At 43.1% G+C, this 19,856-nt stretch overlaps 1 pseudogene; it reads left to right on the forward strand.

Moving 5' to 3' along the window:
- The first annotated feature begins 6,917 nt into the window (after positions 1-6,917).
- Positions 6,918-8,777, forward strand: LOC103627045 (putative pectinesterase 63; annotated as a pseudogene).
- The last annotated feature ends 11,079 nt before the right edge of the window (positions 8,778-19,856 follow it).

The following is a 19,856-nucleotide window of genomic DNA, read 5'->3' on the forward strand; positions in this document are numbered from 1 at the left end:
GATGAGCTACGAAGCGACAGTATCTTCATATGGTGGCAATGCTGCAGTCATGGCCAAATCTTTTGTTATGGCTGTCAGGAGTGTCGCTCAAACCTGGTATTCCTCCCTTCGACCAGGAACAATCACTTCATGGCAGAAGCTGAAGGACTTGTTGTTAACTAGCTTCCAAGGGTTTCAGACGAAGCCGGTTACTGCTCAAGCTCTGTTCCAGTGCACCCAGGATCACGAAGAATACCTTCAGGCGTATGTCCGAAGGTTCTTGCGTTTGAGGGCACAGGCACCAACGGTGCCCAATGAAATTGTCATTGAGGCCATGATCAAGGGGCTTCGGCCAGGACCGTCAGCTCAGTATTTCGCTAGGAAGCCTCCTCAAACTTTGGAGAAGCTGCTCCAGAAGATGGACGAGTACATTCGGGCCGATAATGATTTTCGCCAAAGAAGGGAGGAGGCTTTCAGGTTTTCTGAAATGACCAGGGGCTTCGGAGGGAGGTTCTACCCGAGGCATGTTAGATCAATTTATAACTCTACACAAAATGATGATAGAGGGAGCCAACAGCAAAGGCCACAATGTTCCTCACAGGCTTCGGGGCAACAGCAAGGCTCCTTCCGACCACCAGCTCCAAGAGGCAGAGGCGCCAGGGGCTTCGGAGGAAGATTTGGCGATCAACCGAGAAGAATCTTTTGCTTATTCTGTGGTGAGAACAAAGGTCATACCACCAGGATGTGCCATGTTACCATCCAGAAGCAAAAAGAAATAGCCGAAGCGGCAGCACAACAGGCTCAGCCGAAGCAGGTCATGCACACTGCTTCGTATCATTCGCCTTACATCCCAGAGTATGTAGGCAATCATCCTGCAGTTTCTGTTGCTTCGGCGAGTCAACCTCAGGCTTCCTGGCAACAACCTTCGCCTCCACCACCGCTGCAACAAGGTCAGCAGCCAGAAGGGAGCCAATATGCTCCACACCAAAGGGACTTCAGAGAACAGTCCGAAGCTCGCACAGTCAACAGCACTGTGCCAGAGTCAAAGCACATCTATTGACAAATATCCTACCTTAATTGCAATCTTTTTCATTCAGTTTTATTTTCTGTAATAAAGGACATTGTTCAGGTTTCATGTAAATAGTTTCGTTGATTCCCACAAGGAAAATATATTTTCTTCACAGGCTTAAATTGGTGAAAGACTTGTGATAACAAAGAGGACCTTCGAACTATCAAAAATTCTTCGAAGCAACAAAAAGTCGTTCTAAGGAACGCAGAGTAAGTTTGCCGAAGTCACAAAAAAGTCGTTGCAAAGGGAGCGCAGTGTAAGTTTTCTGCTCCAAAGTCGTTCCAAAGGGAATGCAGAGCATACAGCGAAAAGTCAACACTGATACCGCCTAAGTAAAAGGCGAAGCGCGAAAAGTCAACGCGAATACCGCTGAAAGTAAAAGGCGAAGAAGCTCCTAAGGGAGGCTTACAGCGAAAAATAAACGCTGATTCCGCTGAAGTAAAAGGCGAAGAAGCTCCTAAGGGAGGCTTATAGTAAAAAGACAATGCTGATTCAAAAGATTATGTGTTTTGTCGCAGGAATGTGTGTATCTTCGGAATAAACACCATCTTACACAGCATAACATCATCGCATCATTTCGCATAGCATAAGCATCATACATCATGTTGCATATGGCACAAGAGGTGGACATTATATTAATCTACAGAAGAACGTTTTGAAAAAAGGGAAAAATCATAATGTCACAAGGAGATACATTATTGATCTTTGGAAGTATAGCTTCGGAAAGTATCTTCACGAAGCCTGGACATTCCTCTTCACGAAGCATGAAAAGAAGGGAAGGTGTTTTTTCGTCAAAGACTCAAAAGCGGTACGTGTAAAGTTTCATGCATCGTAAAGAATTGAGCAATAAAAACGGGTATATTACATTCAGGATTACAAAATGTTACAATATATTACATTTCAGAAGTTTAATTTACAATAGTATTTAATCTTCTCTCAGAACAACTTCTGCAGCTTCATTCAGGAGCCGATTGACGACTTCGTCCATAATGGCTTCAGCCATCTTTTTAATTTCGTCGTCTCCTTTCGGCTGAGGGCCCGGAGACGCTTTAGCAGGATCTGAAGAAGGACAGGATACGGCTACATTGCTATTACAAATGGCAAACGAAGCTTAAAACCAAAAATTACAACACAATAAAAACTATTAGTTAATACCTAATTGACCTTCGGGCTCAGCGCTCTTTTCAGCAGCCTCAGCCACTTCTCTAGCATCGTGAATGCCCTTTTCACTTTTTTGAATAATTTCTCCGGCCATTTCTCGGCCACCATTATCCCAGATATCAGTGAAAAATTTTCCACCGATCATGCTAGCTTCGGCCGAAGGATCTCTTGCATCTTCAAAGGACAAAGCAGCTTCGGATTGTGCTAAAATTTTTACATGTTCGCAGCCCTTCTTCTCTAAAATGGTGGCAATTCCTCTGGCACCAGAGAAAGCACATATATCTCCACGGCTATTTAAAATTTCTTCGAAGGCCTCAGCTTCGTGGTCGATCCATTCGATGGGACCTTCGGGATTGCCTCTCGTAAAGTTTTCTTCGCTTGAGAAGGCGCCGACCCTGGCGAAGCTAGCTTTTAACTTCTTAACACACTCTATAGATTTGTTATAGCATCTCTTCTTGGACGAACGAAGCTCTTCAACAGTTACTTCTAAGTGATCTGCCCATTGGTCGCTGAGTTCTCGCCTTGTTTCTTCAAGTATGCGTTCTTCTTTGGCTCTGGCCAGTTGTTTCCGAAGATCTTCAATTTCGCGCTTCTGAGCTTCAGCTTGACCCTTAAAAGCAGCTTCGTCTTCCTTTATTTTATTTATCAATGAGTGTAATATTTTATCTTTTTCGAGGCCTTCGTTCCTCAGTTCAATTACTTCAGAACGAAGGTTGCTCAGGGCTATAGCACACCCTTCGTCTTCAGCATCTTTCTGTGCCCTGAGGGCATTGCTAAGTATCAGGCCCTGCAAAGAGAAATATGTGTGTGTCAATAGATTTAAACAAACGAAAAATTTTGGTCTCAACAAAAAATACAAGGATCCCATTTGTCGCACCTTTAAGCTATTATAGGCCAGGCTGTCGGCCAGATCGTTCTTCGACAGCACCGAGAGCCCGTCTTCTAAAGTTGGGAATCCGAAGCTCTTGCTCATCTCCCGGCAGACAGAAATCTCCTTGCTGTCAGGGAGACAATACAAAAAGTCTTCTTCTCCACTACCATTGAATATTAACGCCCCTTTTGGATACTTCAGTTTTTGGGCGTAGCGCTGGGCCTCTTGCTCTTCTTTTTCTGATAGTTTTTCCCCGAAGCATGACGAACAATATAATCATGAACTTTAGAGGATGCTTCGGGGGCAACGACACCGATTTCTTCAACAAAAGTTGGCTTTATTATTTTTTCTTCCTCAGTTTCCAAGGATTTTATCTTTACGGGCTCTGAGGACCCAGCTTCGGCTTCAGTTTCTTGCTCTGGAGCTTTTGTATCAGAAATTTCAGTTGTTGTTTCAGGAGCGGCAGCAGCCTTCTTCGGAGGTGTGCTTGAAGATTTGATTGTTTCCAGTACATCTAGCACATTAGCCATTCTCTTTCTTTTCGGAGTCACTGCTGGCACTTTTTGATTTTTTACTGTCTTAACATTTGCTGCAGGACTCACAACTTCTGATGCTTTTTCTTCAGATGGTTTTTTCATTTCTTCCATTTTTTCTATGGATGGCGCTTCGGCCATTTCTTCGGTTTCTGGTAGCAAAATCTTCGGTTCTTCCAATTCTATCCTTTCTGGCGCTTCGGCCTTTTCTGCAACTACTGGCACCAAGGTTGGTTTGGTTGGCTTTTTAGTCTCGGTGGCCGAAGAAGTTTCTCCGGTAAACTCAGGCACCGAAGCTGGTTCTATATAGCGCGGCCGATGTGTGAGGACCTTTATCTTCTTTCTTTTCGGTTCTGGCTCGCTAGGAGCAGTTACAGCTTCTTCCTTTGCAGAGGTTATGTTTTTTCTCTTCTGCCTTCGAATGGGATAGCAATAGTCAGGGTAGACAAACCCAATTGCATCAAATACCCGATTCAGCCTCTTCTTTTTTCGGCCTCCGAAGGCTGCTGACATCGCAGTATCTTCGACCTTCGAATAAGCCCCAAGCAGCTCATCACTTAAATTTTCAATGCTTTTTAACCAGTCATCATCTGGCTCAACGAATTTATCTCCAAACTTAAAGGTGTACTTCAGTCTGACAAGTCCACCTTCGTCGGCCTCTTTTATGGTTTCTTGCGGCATTTCCCATTTCTCCGCGAGCGGCCATACCCGGAAGGCAATATGCTCTTGTACTAAATCTCTCGTTCCAATAAAAGAACAGATAACGCCGAAGGCCCTCTGGCATTCTTCGGCAGCTTCATTCATTTCAACCTTCGGCCTCCGAAGGCCGAAGCTTTGCCAAATAGGGCGCATAATTATACCTTTGATATCTTCTCGTACTGACAGGTCATTCTTCACATAAAACCATACCTTCCTCTCATGTTGACAAGATGATTCTCTTTGATAGTTGATTTACCATAAACTGAATGGCTTGGTCGCCAGGGACGATCTTCGGAGTCTTCACCACCGCTGTCCACATCATAACTGTCGCTGTCACCAGTATCCTCAGACAAACCTTCTAGAATTTCCTTGGTGATTTTTTCCGTGTTGGTCTTCGACATCGCTATAAGAAACCCCAAGTTTTTCTCTTCGTCAAGACTCAACTTCGTCTCAGCAGCAGCCTTCTTATCTCCAGACATCTTCGGAAACACTAAAAAACTGTTTTCAAAGCCGAAGCTTCAAAACTAAAAGCTCAGAAAATCTTAGTGCACAAAAGCTAAAAATCGAGTGAGCGAGAGCAGATGACAAGAGAGCGTGCCAAATGAGATTGCGGTATGACCGTATTTATACGCCCGGTGCGTTGAAAATTGAAAGACCCCGCTTGTCAGTGAATGTTGCTATTCTAGCAAAGGGAAGGTGTTTTTTCGGACCTTCGGCGTAAAGCCTTCGTCCATATCGCAATCTAAATTTATTGTTTTAAACAAATTAATATTGCGAGGGGCTACTGTTGGGGGCCTTCGGCTTACGAAGGTCCTCAAAAACAGGATTTAACAGTATTTCTGGAGTTTAATGTGTGAACAGGTATCTTCGGACTCAAGTCGGTATCACAGCAGACCAGAATAATACGAAGGTTGATACAGCGCCGAAGGTGTGAGCAGGAAAGCTTCGGCATGATAGCAACAAAATGAAACCGACTTAAAGATGAAAAGGCTATTCAGACCTCGATAGATTACAATAGAATTATTATCAAATGTAAAGGGCATGAATGTAATTTTGCATAGGTTGTGACCTGTGCCTATAAATAGGAGAACAGTACCCCCGTACTGTTCACGCTGATTTGGCATTCACTTTTGCGTCACGCTTGTACTTTCATCTCCTTCAAGTTGAAGGTACATTTGTAATTCGATGTTATTTCTGTTTATATATGATAATAATATATAATATTTAATAATATTTAATTATCTATGTTATCCTTTATATTTCTTACAATTCATTCTTCGTCTTTGTATAATGTATTTATGAAGGTACGCCCTTCATAACCTTTGCCCGAAAACCATTATATCCTAAGGGGAATAATGCTTCGAAGGACGAAGAACTTTACCGATTAACATTTTCTATGTTGCCTTGTTCTTGACTTTTAGCATTTGAGAACAAGTCCCCAACATTTACTTTACACGTAGATTATGTTACGACGAATCGGTCATATTGTGAAGTAATTCCCAGAGCCTTGTCTTCACTCAATGGAACTATTGGGTTTTCTTGGTCATCTACTCTACACTACAACTAATGCAAGCCCTAGTGCATTCAACCCTGTTCCTTGTGTTTTATAAAACTTTTACCCTAAATATAATGCTTGATGCATTTAAGTTAGTAGGAATTGGTTGAATACTCGTTGTTGCATGACTACCCTAGAATTTCAATACCTGTTCTTGTTACCGCTTTTGAAAATGTTGTAATCTAGAGGTGTAGCCTTGCATAGCTCTAGAAGATAGGGTTAACTTTGAATTCTATAAAGGCTCCCCATTCTCCAACCCCTCATAAATCACTTCTCATACTATTTGCCAAACAATTTTTGTTAGATAGGTTCACTTCTGTTAGAGAATCCCTCAGAATCGCTCTATTAGAGAATCAACTCTCTGAGCTACAGAATCATGGAGTAGAGCTCTATCAAACGAGGACTTTTGAAACAAAAACCTAAACTCATTTGTTGTAATAGTATTTTGAAATATAACTTTGAAAATTTGGTTTTGAAAAAAGAGAAAAAGCCTTTTGGAGATTTAGTTGATGTTTTTGAAACTCTTTCTCCACATAGTGAAATTAATGAAAAGGCAAGAAATCCAAAAACATATATGTATCAAATTATAGGAATTCTACAAAATTCCATATAATTCTCAAACAAACTAGCTAAACAAATGTATAAAACCTTTTATAAAAACAATAGAAATTTAGTTAGTGTTGTCTATTGAAATTGCAAGATGATAACATTGGTTCTACTAGGATTATGCGCAAAGGTAGCGACTTATTCAATCCATGAGAACTTTATTTAGCATATATCATCTATATATAGGAGTCGCGCGGTTGGACGTTATATGAATCACCTTGGATCGAATAAAACCAATTATTTGTTTTATTTTTCCATCGCTTATATATATATGCACCAGAGATTTTTGTGTTACCCTTGCATATATGCATGCATGCATGTGGAATGAATCCAAGTCTAAAATTAGGCGCCTAATGGTGACCTTCCATATATTAGACACCTTAATTATTTGAATTGGATTTTGGATGCAAACTAGCTTATTAGCTATCTATATATAACAAGATTAAAGAAGAAGACAGACAACCTAATTAAAGAATTTGAGGAGAGAAAGAAAGAAAGAGTGATCGTCATGGAGAGCAGGAGGAAGAATCAACAGAAGACGAGCTACATTGTAATTTCCATCCAGCTCCTAGCGGCCCTCCTACTCTTGGAGCTTGTGTCGCTAGTGCCGGGGGCGTCATGCGAGGAGTTGCCCTTGGATTTTTGGGTGAGTGAACTACGGGTGGTCGGGGCAAAGGACATTTCAACAGCCGATGGATGCACTAAGAAGAATAAGGACGCAGTGCTCTGCCCAGGCTAACACGGTAACCAATTTCATCAACCCTACCAACTCTGAGGAACAAGGCTATAGGACCATCGGGGAGTCCATCGCTAACATCCCTGATGATAGCACCAAACAGTACATCCTCATCCTCAGCGGTGGCACCGTGTACCGAGAGAAGGTATTGGTGAGCAAAAGCAAGCCATTCGTCACCATAAGATCAGATGACCCCATCAACCCTGCCATCATTGTGTGGAACGACACTGCCGCCACCCTGGGGAAGGATAGCAAGCCCCTTGGAGTAGATGGTAGTAGCACCATGACCGTAGAGTCTGACTACTTCATTGCCTATGGTGTCGTCTTTAGGAATGATGTTGCAGCAGCAGCGAAGAAGAAGAAGGCAGAAGGCGAGGCGCCAGCGTTGCGGGTGCTAGGAACAAAGGCAACCTTCTACAACTGCACAATTGAAGGTGGACAAGGCGCCCTGTATGACCAGATGGGGCTGCACTACTTCAAGTCCTGCACCATCAGGGGAACCATCGACTTCATCTTTGGCTCTGCCAAGTCCTTTTACGAGGACTGCACCATTGTTTCCGTGAACAACATGGAGGAGATCATGACCTTGCCTGTGGCACCACCTCAACTTGACATTCACGACAATCCAATCAAGGTTGCCCCAGGGGAGGGCGGCTTCTCCTTCAAGACATGTACCATCACCGGGGAAGGGCAACAAATCTTCCTCGGAAGGATGGGCACGCCTTCCATCTACTCCTACACCCAGATTGCTAAGGAGGTTGTGCCCATAATCTACGACAAAGGGAACATCTTCATGCCCAGTAATATGTATGCCGACCCATGCATGCAGCAAAATCTCTCTCTCTCTCTTTATATATATATACACACTTGTTATCTCATATCTATATCTATGCAGGACTGGTAGACGCTGTGCCACTTTCAAGTGCTATGGACCTGGGTTAGAGAAAATATGGCACGTCAAACTTAGATACGCTGAAGCCATATACTTTCTTGGGACAGATTTTATCAACGGAGATTCATGGATCCTGTCCATACCACCTACTGATGCTGAAACATTGCTATCAGTTTGAATATATAGAATCCTCAGAGATCATCAAAGATCATCATCTACCACTAATTAATAATGAGCCAAATTAAATAAGTTTTGCGTATATATTTTATCCCTATCTATAAATTATGCATGTGTTGTAAACAAGTCGTGGATGGGCTTCATTTGTTCTCGCGATTGAAAAATAACAAATAAACAAAGTAGAAAAGAGGATGAACCAGAAGTCTTGTTCAGCAAGAAGGAAGGAGGAATGACGATATTTCCCATGTGATACTTGTAAATCATATGTGTAAACTTCGTGGGCGTGCTTGTAATTTCATACGAAGTTGTACCTCTCGTCTATAAATAGAGTAACAATGTCATGCATAAATTCACCTTTCGAGAGCTCAAAGCTTTATTTAGCTCAGCCTTCGAAGTACCTTTGAGCTATCACTTGTATGAAGCCGAAGGTATGTTTGTAATTGTTTGTTATATTGCAAGGAGTGAAATAATAAGTGTGGAAGCATGAAGATGAGTAACATGTCTTGCTCGTAACTGTTTACATTTCATCCTTGTTAATATATAAGCATTTGTGCCCCTTCTTCTTCTCTCTTCAATTGACCTTCGAAGAAGGATTAATTGAAGGGAGAAGTTTATGATTTGATAACTTCTGTTGGCTTGTTTTTGATGTCCTGTAGCAATCAAAAGCAAGCGACCAACTGTGTCTATGGCCAGTGCCATCGGCCTGGACCCTATGTTTGTGCGTGTGAATCGCAGTAGTGCGATTGGGGAAGGAGGCTTGATGGTTGTAAGTGCAATCAACCCATTTGAGGGTTTTGGTGGTGATATGACAACAAATAAGGTATCTAATATGTTTGCTCCTAGTATATGTGTAACACCACAAAAACCATCAACTAAAAATAATGCATTTAGATTATTAGTGGTAATAATATGGTAATGATTTTTTCTTTCAAGTGTTGGATTTTTATTTGCATTTACTGGGTGTTTGGATCCCTTCATTTTAGAGGAATTGGAATTCACTCAATATCCACCACTTTCCAAAGTTCAGATATAAGCTTATCCCAAATTCATGGGATGGAGAATGGGAAATGATTTTATGCATTAGTAGAATTTGTTTCTACTCTATAACTTACATGACACTCTTCGTCTCACTCCTCTATAGTAAAAATATAGCACATAAATATCTCTGACATCTTGCAAATAATAGTATACAAATACATTTTGTTTAAAACCGAATTAGCTTAATTGATATATGCCTGAATTACTATTATTAGTAAAAATATAGCACATAAATATCTCCGACATCTTTCAAGTGTTTGATTTTTATTTGCATTTAGAGTAATTTTGTTTGCTCATATTTGATTTATGGATGCTTAGTAGAATTTCTTTTATATTGAGAATCCAATTAATTAATATAGAAGTATTGGTCCAATAATAAATATTTTAGTTATAAATAATTTTGGAATAATTATTATGATTTTTTTGAATTATTTAAAAATATATTTACTTATATTTTTAAATAGAAAAGAAAACAAAAGAAAAAACCGAAAACCCTAAACCTAACCGGCCATTTCGGCCCATCACGCCCATCACCTGCCGCTTCCCTATTCCCTCCTCCCCATCTCTCACCTACCAGTGGGGCCCACCCACGGCCCCTCTCCTTTGTCTCCCTCCCGTGCTCGGCCGAGCCGCGCCGTGCGCCACACCCGCGCCTCGACGTCCGCGCCAGTCCATTTCCCCGAACCGGAAACTGCCCGCGCCGTTTCCATCTCTCTCCCTCCCCCACTTCCCTGTCCTTCAAGCAGGTAACGGCCGAGTTATTGGCTGCCACCATTGATGGCGTTGATGGCCGACCGTCTATCTCTCTCCCACCTTGGCTCTCCCTCTCATCCCCTCTCTCTATAAAACCCGCCCGAGCTCCCACCTCTCTCCCTACCCGAGCTCTCTCCCTCACTCCTCGCGCTCTCTCTCCCTCACCAAAACGCCGACCGCCTGAGCCTTGCCGTCCGTGCCCACTCGCCGTCGAGCCTTGCTGTCCACGCCTCGCCCTGCCTCGGACACGCTCATTCCCTACCCGACCGAGACCACGCGCGCCCTGCTCCCCTGCTCGCCGAGCTCCATCCCTACGCGTGAGCAAGAGCTCAAGGTAGAAGAAGCACATTTTGCATTTTAGTCCCTACGTGTAAATAAAATTAATTCCGAGATTTTCAGTTCAGAAACTATTGAAAAGAGTCCCGATGTATATGCTAAATCATGAACTAGCCCCTGCAACAATATTTTGACACGAGTATTATTTTATATTTCAAAAATAAATAATGTCACTATTCACTAACTTGGTACTAATATTTTGCAACAATATCATGTTTTTGAGGACCTTTAGAAGACGAAGGCCCCCAACAGTAGCCCCTCGCAGTATTAATTTGTTATAACAACGAATTCAGACTGCGACATGAACGAAGGACTTAAGCCGAAGGTCCAAAAAAACACCTTCCCTTTGCTAGAATAGCAATAGTCAATGACAGACAGGGCCCACCAAGTTGCAAGGCACTGGGCGTATAAATATAAACCACAGCGGCAGCATTTGATACGCCGTTTCCACCATTTGCATTATTTTCTCAAACTTTTTAGCTCTTGCTCACTAGCTCTCGCCTGATTTTCAAGCTTTTCGAGCTTCGGTTTAAGAACGTGTTTTCACCATGTCTGGGGAGAAGATGACTGAGGAAAAGAAAATGACTGCGGAAACGAAGGTAACTGAGGAAACGAAGTTGTTTGAAGAAAAGAAAATCGCGGATCCTTTTATTGCCGGGTTTGTTGAGTCTATGTCAAAAACAAACACAGAGAAGATTACTAAAGAGATTCTAGAAGGTTTGTCTGAAGATACTGATGATAGTGATAGTTATGATGTGGAGAGTGGTGACGAAGATTCTGAAGATCGGCCCTGGCAACCAAGCCATATTGTCTTTGGAAAATCAACTATTAAACAGAGTCATCTTGACAACATGAGAGGAAGGTACTTTTGTGACATGTCTATTGTGAGAGCTGGCGGAGACAACACTGCCCCTGCCCCTGAGGAAAATGAAGTTGTTATCTACCGAAGCTTTTTTAAGGCTGGTCTCCGGTTCCCTTTGAGCAAGTTTGTGGTTGAAGTGCTGAAGATATACCAGATCTTCCTTCATCAGATCACCCCCGAAGCTATTATTAGGATGGGAATTTTCGTCTGGGCTGTAAGAAGTCAGGGGCTGGAGCCAAGCGCAAAGTGCTTCTGTAGTATGCATGAGCTTTTATATGAGACAAAGGCCACTAGCAAAGAACAGTACTACAACAACTTTGATTGTTATGGATTTATCGCTCGTCCCAATGCAAGCCATCCAGTTCCCACATTTCGAAAGAGATGGCCTGGGGCCTGGATGGAAGAATGGTTTTATGTCAAGAATGATTTGATTGAAAGAGAAGACATTAGGGAAATCATCCAGCGCCCTATCTGGTCTCGTTTTGGCCTTCGGAGGCCGAAGGTGGCAATCGACCAGAATGACGAAGCATGTCAAAAAGCTTTTAGCAATGTGTGCAATCAACCTTATCTTTCATTGGCACAAGGGATTTGATTCAAGAGCATATAGCCTTCAGGGTATGACCATTTGTGGAGAATTGGGAATTGCCGAAGGAGGCCACTGCCGATTCTAGTGAAGGTGGTCTTGTCCGAATGAAGTATACCTTCAGATTTTGGGAGAAGTTTGTTGAGCCAGACGATGACTGGCTGAAGTGTATTGAAGCTACCAGTGATGATCTACTCAAAGCATATTCCAAGGCCGAAGATAACGCCTTGTCCGCAGCCTTCGGTGGCCGAGGGAAGAAAAGATTAAACAGAGTATTTGATGCCATTGGCTTCGTATACCCTGACTATCGCTTCCCGCTGCGAGGGCAAGGAAAAAAGAGGAAGGCTACCGCTTCAGCCACCACAGTTGTGCCGAAGAGCAAAAAGGTGAAGGTTCTGACCCACCGGCCTCGGTATATTGAACCGGTCGTGGTGCCTGATTTTGTCAAAGGAGCATCTTCAACTGCTGAAGCAAGACAAGCTGCTTCAATTACACAGAGTGTTGAAGAATCAACTGTAATGCCGAAGACGCATACAGTCGAGCCAGTCAAAGATAAGGTTGATAAGGCTGAAGAGCCAAAGGTTGAAGAAATAATAAAAATGCCAAAAATTCTGAGCCCTCCGACAGAGGCAAAACTGCTGAAGGTGCAAACGGCTTCTGCCGCAACTCCCAAGAGGAGGAGGATGGCCAACATGCTGGATGCTATGCTGGAGACTACAAAGGCCTTGATCCCTGCTCCTACAAAGAAAATTGTTGAAGCTGCCAAAACGCAAGCCAAAGCCGAAACTGGCCAAGTAGAAACCGAAGCTACGCAGGCTCAAGCTGAAGCCGAAGCTGGGCCTTCAGTGCCCACCGAGATGGAGCCTGCCGCGCCTGAGGAAAAAATGACAGACCAGATTGCACCTGAAAAGATCGAAGCTCCTGCTTCCGAAGCTTCGAACAAAAACGTTGACTACATCATTCGTCATGCTTCGGGAAAGAAACTATCCCAAGAAGAAATACTAGAAGCAAGACACTACGCCCAAAGATTGAAATATCTGAAGGGGGCCTTAGTGTTCAACGGTAGTAACGAAGAAGATTTTTTGTACTGTCTCCCGGATAACAAAGAAATATCTGTGTTGGGGACTTGTTCTCAAGTGCTATGAGTTAAGAACAAGACAACACAAAAAAACGTTAAATGTTAATGTCCTTCGTCCTTCGAGACATTATTTCCCTTAGGATATAATGATCTTCAGACGAAGGTCATGAAGGACATACCTTCATCATTGCAGTATACGATAATAAAAGGAGAATCATATGGAATGTAACAGATAACATGAACAGTTATGTAACATTACTAGCTCATTTCTATTTTATTATCATGAAAAAATAGAAATGATATCAAATTACAAATGTACCTTCAGCTTGATAGAAGGTAAAAGTACAAGTGTGACGCACGAGCAAATACAAGTCAGCGTGAATAGTACGGGAGTACTGTTCACCTATTTATAGGCATGGGACGCAGCCCATGTGAAATTACATCCATGCCCTTTATATTTGCTAATGGCCCTAAGGTAATCCATCGAGGTCTAAATAGCCTTTTCCCTTTTAAGTCGGTTCCCTTTCCTGCTGTCATGCCGAAGCTTCCTTGCGCGTAGCTTCGGCGCTGTGTCAACCTTCATATTGTTCGTGCTTCTCACACTGTGGTTTTGATCCGAGTTCGAAGGTACCTGTTCATGTATGTCACACTCGGAAGACATTGTTAAATCATGTTTTTGAGGACCTTCGGAAGACGAAGGCCCCCAACAGTAGCCCCTCGCAATATTAATTTGTTAGAATAACGAATTCAGATTGCGATATGGACGAAGGCCCTAAGCCGAAGGTCCGAAAAAACACCTTCCCTTTGCTAGAATAGCAACAGTCAATGACAGACGGGGCCCTCCAATTTGGAGCGCACTGGGCATATAAATAAGAACTCACCCCGAGCACATTTGGTACGCTACTTGCCGCCTGCTCTGTTTGCTCAATTTTTTAGCTCTTGCTTACCAACGCTTGCTTAGTTTCTTAGACTTCCTAAGCTTTGGTTTTAAGGACACATTTTCATGATTTCCGAAGATAAGTTGTCTCAAGACAAAAAATTTGCTACTGAGACGAAGCTGAGCGAAGAGGAGAAGCTCCTTGAGGAAAAGACTGCTAGATTTGTTGAGTCAATAGCAAAAACAAATACAGAGAAGATTACTAAAGAGATTCTAGAAGGCTTATCTGAAGATACTGATGGCATTGACAGCTATGATGCGGAAAGTGGAGGCGAAGACTCTGAAGATCGGCCCTGGCGACCAAGTCATGCAATCTTCGGGAAATCAACTATCAAACAAAGTCATCTTGATAATATGAGAGGAAGGTATTTTCGAGATGTGTCTATTGTGAGGGCTGACATAGACAGGGCCGTTCCTGCTCCCGAAGAAAATGAAGCTGTGATCTATCGAAGCTTCTTCAAAGCTGGGCTTCGGTTCCCGTTGAGCTAATTTGTTGTTGAACTCTTAAAGACATACTAGATTTTCCTTCACCAGATTACTCCCAAAGCAATTATTAGAATGGGGATCTTCGTCTGGGTTGTGAGAAGTCAAGGTCTAGAGCCAAGTGCAAAATGTTTTTGTAGTATGCATGAACTTTCGTATGAGACGAAGCCCTGGGGTAAAGAACAGTATCATAAAAATTTTGGTTGCTATAGCTTCGATGCTCGCTCTGGCTCAAGCTACCCAGTGCCAACTTTTCGGAAGAGGTGGCCCGGGGCCAGGATGGAAGAGTGGTTTTATGTGAAAAATGATTTGAAAGCGAGAGAAGACATTAAAGAGATCATCATGCGCCACATCTAGTCGCGCTTCGGCCTCCGAAAGCCGAAGGTAGAGATTGATGAGGCAGCCGAAGCATGTCAAAGGGCCTTCACCCTTCAACATAGTTTGCGGTTTTATTGGGACAAGAGACTTAGTCCAAGAACATGTAGCCTATAGGATATGGCCACTGATAGACAACTGGGAAATGCCAAAAGAAACCATTACTAACCCTAGCGAAGGGGGTCTGATTCGATTGAAATATACCTTCAGGTTTGGAGACCAGTTTGTCGAGCCAGATGATGACTGGCTGAAGTGTGTTGAAAATACTAGCGATGAGTTACTTGGAGCATATTCCAAGTCTGAAGATAATGCACTATCTGCGGCCTTCGGGAGCCGAAAAAAGAAAAGATTAAATAGAGTTTTTGATGCTATTAGATTTGTGTATCCTGACTATCGCTACCAGCCATGGGGGCAGAAAAGAAAAGGTGCAGCTTCTAGAAAGGTTGCTGCTTCGGCTACTCCAAGCGAACCTGCGCCGAAGAGGAAAAAATTGAAGGTCCTTACCCATCGACCGCGATACATTGAAACAGCCATAGTGCCTGAATTTGGCGGGGAAACCTCTTCGGTTACTGAAGCGAAAGAACCTGCTCCTCCCACGCGGAAGATTGAAGAGCCGGCTGTAATGCCGAAGGCACCCTCATCCAAATTAGCTGAGCCGAAGACTGATAATATTGAGGAGACAAGAGTCGAAGGGATGAAAACATTAGAAGTTTTAAGCCCTTCGGCAGAAGTGACAGTGCCGAAGGCACAAAAAGGTCTTGCGGCGACCCCCAAGAGAAAAAGGATGGCCAGTGTGCTAGATGTACTGGAGACAGTAAAGGCTTCAAGTTCTATTCCTTCAGGGAAAATTGCCGAGGCTTCGAAAATACAAGTCGAAGCTAAAACAAGACCGACCGAAGTTGAAGGAGCAGTGAGCCAAGCTAGTGCCGAATACAGGCCTTCAGAGCCTATTGATAAACAACCTTCGAAAATTGAGAAAAAAGCAGCAGAGGAAGAGGCTACAGAGCAAAGTTTGCCTGAAAAAACTGTCACTCCTACTCCCGAAGCTTTGAAAGAAAATATTGAATACATTATCAGTCATGCTTCGGGAAAAAAGCTCTCTAAAGAAGAAGAACGAGAAGCTCAACACTATGCCCAGAAGCTGAAATATCCAAAGGGGGCATTAGTATTCAATGGCAGTGGAGAAGAGGATTTCTTGTATTGTCTCCGAGACAGCAAGGAGATTTCTGTCTGCCGGGAGATGAGCAGAAGCTTCGGATTCCCGACATTAGAAAATGGGCTTTCAGTACTGTCGAAAGATGAATTGGCCGCCAGTTTAGCATATAATAGTATAAAGGTGTGAAAATCAAATTTTTTGTACTTAAAAACGAATTTTTTCATTTGCTTATACTTAATACCGTACTTCTTTTGCAGGGCTTGATCCTTAGCAATGTCCTCAGGGCACAGAAAAATATCGAAGACAAAGGATGCACTATAGCTCTGAACAACCTTCGTTCAGAAGTAATTAAACTAAGGAACAAAGGTCTTGAAAAAGATAAAATATTAATTTCATTGGTGAGCAAAATAAAAGAAGACGAGGCTACTTCCAAAGCCCAAGCTAAAGCCCGGAAATGTGAAATTGAAGACCTTCAGAAACAGCTGGCTGAAGCCAAATTAAAATGCGCTGTTGCCAAAGTTGAACGAGATGCCAGTGATTACTAGAAAAATTATTGTGAAAAAACAGTTGCAGAGCTTCGCGGATCAAAAGAGAGATGTTTTGAAAAATCTGTGGAGTGCGTAAAAAATATAAAGACTAGCTTCGCCAATGTGGGCGCATACTCAAGCGAAGACAACTTCATATTGGGCGATCCTGAGGGTGTAATCGAGTGGATCAGCAGTGAAGCCGAAGCCTTTAAGGAGATTTTGAGTGATCACAAGGACGTCTGTGCTTTCTCTGGTGCTAGGGGAGTTGCAGCCGTTCTGGAGAAGGTAGGTTGTGAACATGTTAAAACCTTGGCCCAGGCCGAAGCTGCCCTCTCCATTGATGATACAAAGGACCCCTCGGCCGAAGCAAGCTTAATAGGCGGAAAATTTTTCACTGATATCTGGGAAAATGGCGGCCGAGGGATGGCCCATGAAATAATGAAGAAGAGCGAAAAAGACATTCATGACGATCGAGAAGCAACAAAAGCAGCTGAAAAAGCCGCAGAACTCGAAAGACGGATAGGTATTACTTAATGGCGTTTAACTTTGTTGTTTATTTTTGTGACTTCGAACTAATTTATGTCTTCTACTGCAGCTGAACTATCTCCTCCCCTAGAGCCATTCGACCCACTGGCTGACCCAGAGACAAAGAAGGCAATAGAAATTATTAATATGGCTGAAGCTATTGTAGACGAAGTTGTCAGCAAATTACTAACCGAAGCTGCAGAAAAAGTCCTGAAGGAAGAAGAATAGATATTTGTAAAAACATTTCTAGAATATTAATGTAACATTTGCTGAACTATGCTTGTAATATTTGGTGCTTATAGGTTTTGAATGTAATATATGAATGGTTTGTAATTCATTTCTTTGCGATGCATGAAACTTTTATGTAAATACCGTTTTTGAGCCTTCGGCGAGAAAACACCTTCCCTTCTTTTCATGCTTCGTAAAGAAGAGCTTTTATGCTTCGTAAAAAATCCTCCAAGCGTCGTAAAAACATTAATGCTTCATCAACAATAGATTTCTTACTCCACATCAGAGCTGATGAAGCTGTATTTCTTCAAAACTTATTTTGTGCCTTAGCACAATTTCACTTTTTCGAAGCATTCTCTGAAGGTCAACATTGTATCCCCTTCTTGTGCCATTGATGCAATATGATGTATGATGTTATGTTATGCGAAATGATGTGATGATGTTATGTTATGCGAAATGATATTTATGCCGAAGACACACACTCACACCCCCATAGTGGAATACACAATCTCTTTGCCGCTTATTTTTCGGCTTCACCGCTTATTTTTTTGGTGTATCAGCGCTGACTTTTCGCTGTAAGTTCTGCATCCCCTTAGGAACGTCTTTTGAACTTCTTCACCTTCTATTTCGGCGGTATTCGCGTTGACTTTTCGCGCTTCGCCTTATATTTCTGCGGTATTTGGCTCTGCATTCCCTTTGGAACGACTTTTGAGCAGAAAACTTACACTGCGCTCCCTTAGGAACGACTTTTTGTAGCTTCGGCAAACTTACACTGCGTTCCTTAGGAACAACATTTGGTAGCTTCGGCGATACTTGCAATGTGATTTATAGCCCCGCATTCCCTTAGGAACGACTTTTTGTGCTTCAGCAATTTTTGGACTTCGTGAGTCTGTAGAGAAGATATATTTCGCTATGGCAAGAACGAAGCTATTACAAGAAATTGAAAATGGCAAGAAAACTAGGTTTACAATAATTGTTCCTTATTAAAAAAAGAAAATGACAATGAATATAAAAACTGTTTCAGGGGTAGGATATCTCTCAATAGATATGTTTCAATTCTGGCACAGTACTGTTGACTGTGCGAGCTTCGGACTCCTCCCTGAAATCTCGCTGATGATGAGTTTGTTGACTCCCTTCTGGCTGTTGGCCTCGTGAATATGCAGGTTGTAGTGGTGGCGGAGGTGGAGGCTGTGGCCAAGATGCCTGTGGCTGGCTAGCCGAAGCAACAGAAGCTGCAGGATGGTTACCCACATACTCTGGTATGTAGGGTGAGTGATACGAAGCAGTGTGCATGACCTGCTTTGGCTGGTTCTGCTGAGCTGCGGCTTCTGCTATTTCCTTTTGTTTCTGAATGGTGACATGGCACATCCTTGTAGTATGGCCCTTGTCCTCACCACAGAATAAGCAATAAATTTTTCTAGGCTGATCCCCAAACCTTCCTCCGAAGCCCCTGGCGCCTCTGCCTCTTGGAGCCGTCGGCCGGAAAGAGCTTTGTTGCTGCCCCGAAGCTTGCGAGGAATACTGTGGCTTCTGTTGTTGACTTCCTCTGTCATCACTTTGAGTAGAGTTATGGATTGACCTGATGTGCCTCGGATGGGTTCTTCCTCCGAAGCCCCTGGTCATTTCAGAGAACCTGTATGCTTCCTCCCTTCTCTGGCGGAAGTCATTGTCAGCTCGGATGTACTCATCCATCTTCTAGAGCAGCTTCTCCAGAGTCTGTGGGGGCTTTCTAGCAAAATACTGGGCAGTTGGTCCTGGACGAAGCCCCTTGATCATGGCCTCAATGACAATTTCATTGGGCATTGTCGGCGCATGTGCTCTAAGATGCAAGAACCTTCGGGCATATGCCTGGAGGTACTCTTCATGATCTTGTGTGCATTGAAACAAGGCCTGAGCTGTGACTGGCTTCGTCTGGAAGCCTTGGAAACTTGTCACCAGCATATCCTTGAGCTTCTGCCATGAAGTGATGGTGCCTGGCCGAAGAGAAGAATACCATGTTTGGGCCACATTCCGAACTGCCATGATGAAAGACTTGGCCATGACAGCTGCATTGCCTCCATATGAAGATATAGTTGCTTCATAACTCATCAAAAATTACTTCGGGTCTGAATGCCCATCATACATGGGAAGCTGAGGTGGCTTGTATGATGGGGGCCATGGGATAGCCTGCAGTTCTGCTGCCAATGGAGAAGCATCGTCAAAAGTAAAGGTATCATGATTAAAATCATCATACCATCCGTCGTCGTTGAACAGGCCCTCTTGATGAAGCTCCCTATGTTGAGGCCTTCGATCTTGCTCGTCTTGAGCAAGATGTCATACTTCTTCAGTGGCTTCGTCGATTTGTCTTTGAAGATCAGCCAGTCGGGCCATCTTCTCCTTCTTCCTTTGCACTTGCTGATGGATTATCTCCATGTTTCTGATTTCTTGGTCCAACTCTTCCTCTTGGAGTGTCATACTAGTGGCCTTCCTCTTCTGGCTTCAGGCCTCTCGAAGAGAAAGGGTCTCCTGGTTTGGGTCCAGTGGCTGCAAAGCGACAGCCCCTGGTGCTAAAACTTTCTTCGGTGGCATGACGAAGGTTAGTGCTTGCCGAAGGTGGTCGAAAAGAGTTCACCGGAGGTGGGCGCTAATGTTGGGGACTTGTTCTCAAGTGCTATGAGTTAAGAACAAGACAACACAAAAAACGTTAAATGTTAATGT

The sequence above is a fragment of the Zea mays genome, chromosome 5 (genome assembly GCF_902167145.1).
Source record: "Zea mays cultivar B73 chromosome 5, Zm-B73-REFERENCE-NAM-5.0, whole genome shotgun sequence".
Classification (NCBI taxonomy): domain Eukaryota; kingdom Viridiplantae; phylum Streptophyta; class Magnoliopsida; order Poales; family Poaceae; genus Zea; species Zea mays.